The following is a 6829-nucleotide window of genomic DNA, read 5'->3' as shown; positions in this document are numbered from 1 at the left end:
ACAGCAGCATGCATTTTGCAGCACAGCCCACTGGACACTAGAAGGAAACCTGCATTTATACAGTGCCTTCAGGATGTCCCAAATGCTTCACAGCCACTGAATTATTTTGAAGTATAGTCACTGTTGTTTTGTAGGCAAATGTGGCAGTCAAATTGCGCACATCAGTGAGATAAGTGACTAGTTAATCTGTTTTTGGTGGAGGGATAAATGTTGTCCCAGGACACCAAGCAAACTCCCCTGCTCTGCTTTCAGTAGTACCTTGGAATCTTTTACATCCGCCAGAACAGGCAGAAGCCGAGGCCTTGCTTTAACATTTCGTCCAAAAGGCAGCATTCTAACAGTACAGCACTCGCTCAGTACTGCAGTCTAGATTAGGTGCTCAAGTACCTGGAATGGGGCTTGAACGCATAATCTTCTGCTCAGAGGCAGGAGTGCTACCAGCTGAGCCAACGCACTGTTCTGAGTTGACAACCGGGGTTGTTCACCTCTGCATTGTGGTTTACAGCCAACGGGCTGACGAGCATAGAAGCAGAAAATCCCGGACGATGTGCTTAGCAAACAAGGACATGGGAGTAGTTGTAATACAATTCAAAGGACCATTCAACTCATAAGCCAAGAAGATTGGAATTGGATCAATTGGATATTTGTCTGAATTTTCTGGAATGTCTCAGCTCATATGGTGAAGCTTCAGTTTTCCTTTGAAAAATTAGTTACCATGGCAGTTGTTGTGTGTTGGTTGACATCTTTGCCCCAAGCCACAGTTGACAAAAACTAAACATTGTATTTCCTTATTTTGATATAACTGACTGTTTACAGGGGCATACATTCAGCTGGACAGCGGTGGAGCATGCATCTGATCCCATGGGAGCACGTTTTCAAGAAACTAGTGATTGATGATGAGTAACGGAATGTGTCTCTGTACTCTGATCATTTTGTGATATGTGTAACTATGATCCAAGGGTGGGGATGTGTCCCTGTCACCAAGTGGTTTGGCAGCGACTGTGCATCCATTAAAGGGAACAAAGAATGCCTCTACTAATCTCATGGTGGCATATGTCTAATCCATAATGATTAAGTAATGCAATATGCATCTATGTCTAATGGGTAGGGTTTGTGTCCAGTCCTTGGTGGTTTAATGCTGCTATGGCTTTATTTGTTCTAATGTGCTCTTCCTTTTATTAGAAATAAGAGCAGGAGTAGGCCCCTCAAGCCTGCTCCGCCATTCAATAAGGCCATGGCTGATATTCGACCTTAACTCCGCTCTCCTGCCTTATCCCCATATCCCTTGATTTCCTTAGTGTCCCAATATCCATTAATCTCAGTCTTGAATATACTCAACGACTCAGCATCCACAGCCCTGTGGGGTAGAAAATTCCAAAGATTCACAACCCTCTGAGTGAAGAATCTTTTCCTCATCGGTCCTAAATGGCTGACCCCTTATCTTGAGACTATGACCCCTAGTTCTAGACTCTCCAGCCAGAGAAAACAGCCTCTTAGCATCCATCCTGTCAGGCCCTCTAAGAATTTTATACGTTTCAATGAGATCAGCTCTCATTCTTCTAAACTCCAGAGAATATAGGCCCATTTTACTCAATCTCTCCTCATAGGACAACCCTCTCATTCCAGGAATCAATCTAGTGAACCTTTGTTGTGCCCCCTCTAAGGCAAGTATATCCTTCCTTAGGTAAGGAGACCAAATATGTTCACAGTACTCCAGGTGTGGTCTCAGCAAAACCCTATATAATTGCAGCAAGACCTCCTTACTCTTATACTCCAACCCTCTTGCAATAAAGGCTAACATACTATTTGCCTTCCTAATTGCTAGCTGTACCTATGTGTTAACTTTCTGTGATTCATGTACAACGACACCCAAATCACTGACTACCAACATTTCTTAGTCTCTCACCTTTTAAAAAATATTCTGCTTTTGTATTCTTCCACCAAAGTGGATAATTTCACATTTCCCCACATTATCCTCCACCTGCCACCTTCTTGCCCACTCACTTAACCTTTGCGTCCTCCTCACAGCTTACTTTCCCACCTAGCTTTGTATCGTCAGCAAACTTGGATACATTACACTCGTTCCTCTCATCTAAGCCATTGATAATAGATTTTTCTCCCTTTTCCGAGGGCTCTGATTCTTGCTGAGGTACACAGGCACCAGCGTTCCTCTTGGGCTTCATTCAAATGGAATCATATGAACATACGAAAACTGATGGGCAGGAAAAGACCTACTGGTCCATCCAGCCTGTCCCATATATTGTGATGTCTAGTTTATCACAATACATACATTCCCCACCCCACCCAGAAGCCATGTAATCTCCAAGGAGAGGCGAAAAAACAGATAAAAACCCAGGCCAATTAGAGGGAAATATTTGGAAAATTTCTCTCTGACCCCCTTAGGAGATCAAGTGAATCTTTGGAGTGAATGTCAGCAGGTTACTTGACCATGATTGGCATTACAACTCAATCCAATCCAGTCCATCCCTTTGCTTGCACTTTCCAGCAAGGATTATGGACTATTTTCCCATGATTCACTTGGGAAATCCTCATGAAGTATGATGTCACACCACACCAGATGACTTATTAGGTAAGTGTATTGCTCTGATTTGAGCTAAATTAGCTGATCTTAACCAGGCAGTGCTGGGAGCAGTACATTTGAGGTCAGGACCTCTGGGCTAGGGAGGAGAAAAAAATCAGCCAGGACTCACACTTCTTTCTGGACACTGTTCTAACCACTGATGTTACCGAAGCGGCATCTGAGAGTTACCATGGAGGAGGGATGCAATCCACTTGGAAGAACTACATTGTTGGTGTCGTTCAACCTGTTCTAACCCCGTAAAGAGGTGCTACTAATTAGTCAGCAGTTCAGTGGCACTGTATTACAGTGAACAGATGAGGGAGAGTGTCGTATTTGTAGAGGGTCCTTCATACGGAAAACTTTGAAAAGGTATTTGAGCAAAAAGCAAGAATAGCAATCTAGCATTTTAATCAAATTGTCACTAATCAAAGACCATAGACTGCAGACCTTGGATGTGAGTAGCTAGCTCATCAATGACATCTTACTCTGCCAGTGTATAACACCCACAAAACGTTGCTCTTAAGCACCTCACACTCGATGCTCTCAAGGACTTGAAGGAAGTTCTTCACACAAAGAGTGATCAACACATGAATGAGATTTCTGGGTAGGGTAGCGGAGGCAAAACACCTGGATGCATAAGAAACAGTCTGGTGAGGGGACTGTAGGGTTTTTCTGAATGGGACGAATGGCCCTACTCATCTATATCGATCATGTGATGTAACCCCTGATTAGACCTATTGGAGAGAGCTCCCCCTCAGCATTGACTTGTTAATTAAGGAGTATAGAAAAGTTATGTCAGCAGAAAAATATTTCTACTTACCCAATAAACATGAATATATATATTGCCAATCTCATATTTTGACTGTGTGGTTGAATAGAGCATTTTGTACCAATACTACGTGGCATGGCACTGCAGCATGTGGGATGGTGCTTCCCCGCAGGATGTTTCTGATTCCAGATTAGCTGACAGGCTAAGTCAATGAATTTAGATGAAATGTTTCACCATAGAATAGGGCTCCTAGCCCCTGCTTGGTCTTTTACCAAACCATTCCTGTGTATCTTGAGCCCTTTGTCTGTGTACTGTCAAAAACTAAACACATTGTTTTGCTAAATAATAGTTGAATACTGTTTTTGTTAATTATTATTCATAGTTAATTTATTCTGAAAAACACCAACCCAATGAGGAATATGCAGCCTATTGTTCCTATGTTGAAGTGCTCACATCTGTTGAAAAGGGTCCGACTAGAACCAGTGGTGTTGATGTGGGGGTGGCGGGGGGTGGGGGAACGGGATTGAAATAGAGCACATTCTTCAAAAGTTTTTTTTTGTGCTCATCAAGGTGCGGGAGAAGAGTGTTAGGGATGGAACACTGCCCACGGGTAGATTTTCCGCTTCTCGAGCTCACAACTAATGGGCAGAAAATCGCAGGCTGGTGAGCACGCAAGTGGAAAATCCCAGACCCCAGGTCAGCTTCAAACACCCCCCAAGTCAGCTACACCACAGTTAGATGAAGAGCAAGGCTTCCTCTACTCTGGCCCAATAACATGCCTCAGCCTCAACCTCCGAAGATTGCCCCCTACTCCACCAGTGCGGCACTTTTCCCATTTTCTACATCAGCCATCCTGTGGCCTCTGAGTGACATTGCCAATTAGGGCCGAATGACCAAGAAGAGAAAGCTTAGAAAAGACTTAGAATTTAGTAGTATTGATAAAATAGAGAAAGACAAGAGAGACGTGGGCTGGAGGTGCCAGAAGGATCATCTATCAAATGTAAAGTTTGTTTTTGTGTCCTAGACTATGAGGGAACCCCAGCTAGAAAGTATATCTATGTATGTACAGTGAGTGAGGAAAGGATTGGGTTTGGCTTTGAAGCCATTTATAGCTGCCAATACCAACTGTCTAGGCTCACACAAAAAGAATAGGCACTTGAGTGAGGTTTCAGAGAGTGATCGGTACCTGTGGACTGTTTCCAAAACGTCAATGTCTTCAGGAAGGAAGAAAATTGGGTTGGGGGGAGTTTTCTTTTAACCTCTGATCTTTCTCATCCTTGAATTGGAAATGGATAATCACTGACTGGAGTGACAGTTCAATTGGTAGAATGGTGTCACAGGATCAATGCCTCTCTAATCTTATTAGATCATGATGCTACTAACGCCCACCTGTGCAACCTCAATGGAGCAAAACCCTGAGTTGTTCAAGGGCTTGCCGGAAAAGTTCAGCCCATACATGTTGAAAACAAACCATTTCACTCTGCTAACCAACATAAGTGTCTACTCAACATCCACAGTAATCAAAGTCAGGGATAGCACTGTTTCATTTTGTTTCCTTCCTAAAGTGTTAGCTTGACTCATTAGTTTGCCTCTCGGTCAGTAGGTTGTGGGTCCAAGTCCTGATCCAGTGCTTGTGCACCTAATCTAGTCTCATACTTCAGTGCAGTACTGAGGGAGTGCTGCACTGTTGGAGGTTATGTCCTTTAGATGTGAAACTGAGGCCCTGTTTTCCTGTTCAAGTGTATGTCAAACATCCAATGGCTTTATGCGAGGATGAAGAAAAAGCAGCAAGTTCTGCTGGTGTTGATATTCCTCCCTCAACCAACAGTGGGCAAAAAAACACAGATCAATTAGGGTTTGCTGATTTGACTGAAGCTTTCAAAAGAAGCAGTCTTCCATCCCATCAATCTGGTCTGGTTACAAAGGTAAGAGGACAACCTATCAACCCAGGCCGACATTCAATAAAAATAATAAATGAGAACTTTCTTAGACCACACAGACTTTTTAATACCCCTTAGAAAAAAAATACCTTAAAAAAAGGAAAGCTTCACCTCAACATGAAACCAGGCGTCAGCCATGGCTCAGTGGTAGCACGCTCACCTCTGAGTCAGATGGTCGTGGATTTTAAGTTCTGCTCCAGAGACTCGAGCACACAATCTAGTGCTGCACTGTTAGAGGTTCCATCATTTGGATGAGACATTAAACTGAGGACCTCTCCGGAGGACGTAAAAGATCCCACGGCACTGTTGGAAGAAGAGCAGGGGAGCTCTCCTGGAGTCCAGGCCAATAATTATCCCTCAATCAACATCACTAAAAAAAATTATCTTGTCATTTATCTCATTGTTGTTTATGGGACCTTGCTGTGTGCAAAATTTGCTGCTACACTTCCTACATTACAACAGTGACGATACTTCAAAAGTACTTAATTGGCTATGAAGCGCTTTGGGACTGAAGCCATGAAAGGCACCATATAAAATGCAAGTTTGTACTTTCTTTCTAACTCATAATTTTTCTAGCACCTCTCTCCCATTCCTCGATAGGATAAAACTTGTCCTCTGGTAGTGGGTCTCTCTCTCTCCTCCAACCAACTACCCTCTTGCAACCTTTGTCATCTTTTGCTATTTTATTGTTTCCACTAAGATCAATTGGTTCTCTGAACATTCTTCTCTCGTTCCTCCTCAGCTCCAATGTACCTTCCTCATAGTCTTCCACCAACCTGCATCCTCACTATTTTGAACTCAAGAGGCATCACACCATCTTCTACTCTAATGATTCTTTCTTAGCACTTCAAATCGTGGAATGCCTTGCCTTCCTCAGTCTCCCCTTCCTCCTACCTCCTGTGGCCTATTCAAACCCAAGCTTAGAGTCATCTAGCCACCACTTCCCAGTTTATCCCATCTTCTCCCTCACTTTTTCCAATCTTGGTGATGTCCTGCACTATGGGCCTTGGCCCTTCACTTTGGGTTCTCAATAAACAAAGAGTTTTTTTAAAACCTCTCGAATTAAAAATAGGTCATCGCTGCCTGGAGTGATAGTTCAATTGGTAGAATGGTGTTACAATTTCAATGCCTCGCACACACAGCTCATTAAAACTTTCATCAGTAGTTTACAGTCTATCTCTTCAATCTGGGATTCTTCCATGTAACAGGATTTGCTCTGAGTGAAGTATGCAGCTTCGATTGGAACCCTCACACACGTACACTCAACGCTCTGTCTCTGCACCTGAAACTCTCTGCCTGCAGCTGCCTCCAAAGCCTCAGCTTGTCCTGTAATACTAGAAGATAAAGAATTCAGTCAGAAAGAGAGAGGGCGAGAAAAATGCCCAGCAGCACATCCGGTAAAAACAGCTTAGCATTCTGACAAACAAAAAAAAATCATAGGCCAACCCTTGAACAATAAATCACAGCTCAATACACATGAAACAAGAGACCAATAAAGAATACAGCTTCACGCACTGCCTGATTTGGATCACATTACAT

The sequence above is a fragment of the Heptranchias perlo genome, chromosome 41 (assembly GCF_035084215.1).
Source record: "Heptranchias perlo isolate sHepPer1 chromosome 41, sHepPer1.hap1, whole genome shotgun sequence".
Classification (NCBI taxonomy): Eukaryota; Metazoa; Chordata; class Chondrichthyes; order Hexanchiformes; family Hexanchidae; genus Heptranchias; species Heptranchias perlo.
The sequence above is the reverse complement of the archived record's forward strand: the minus strand, read 5'-3'. Positions refer to the sequence as shown.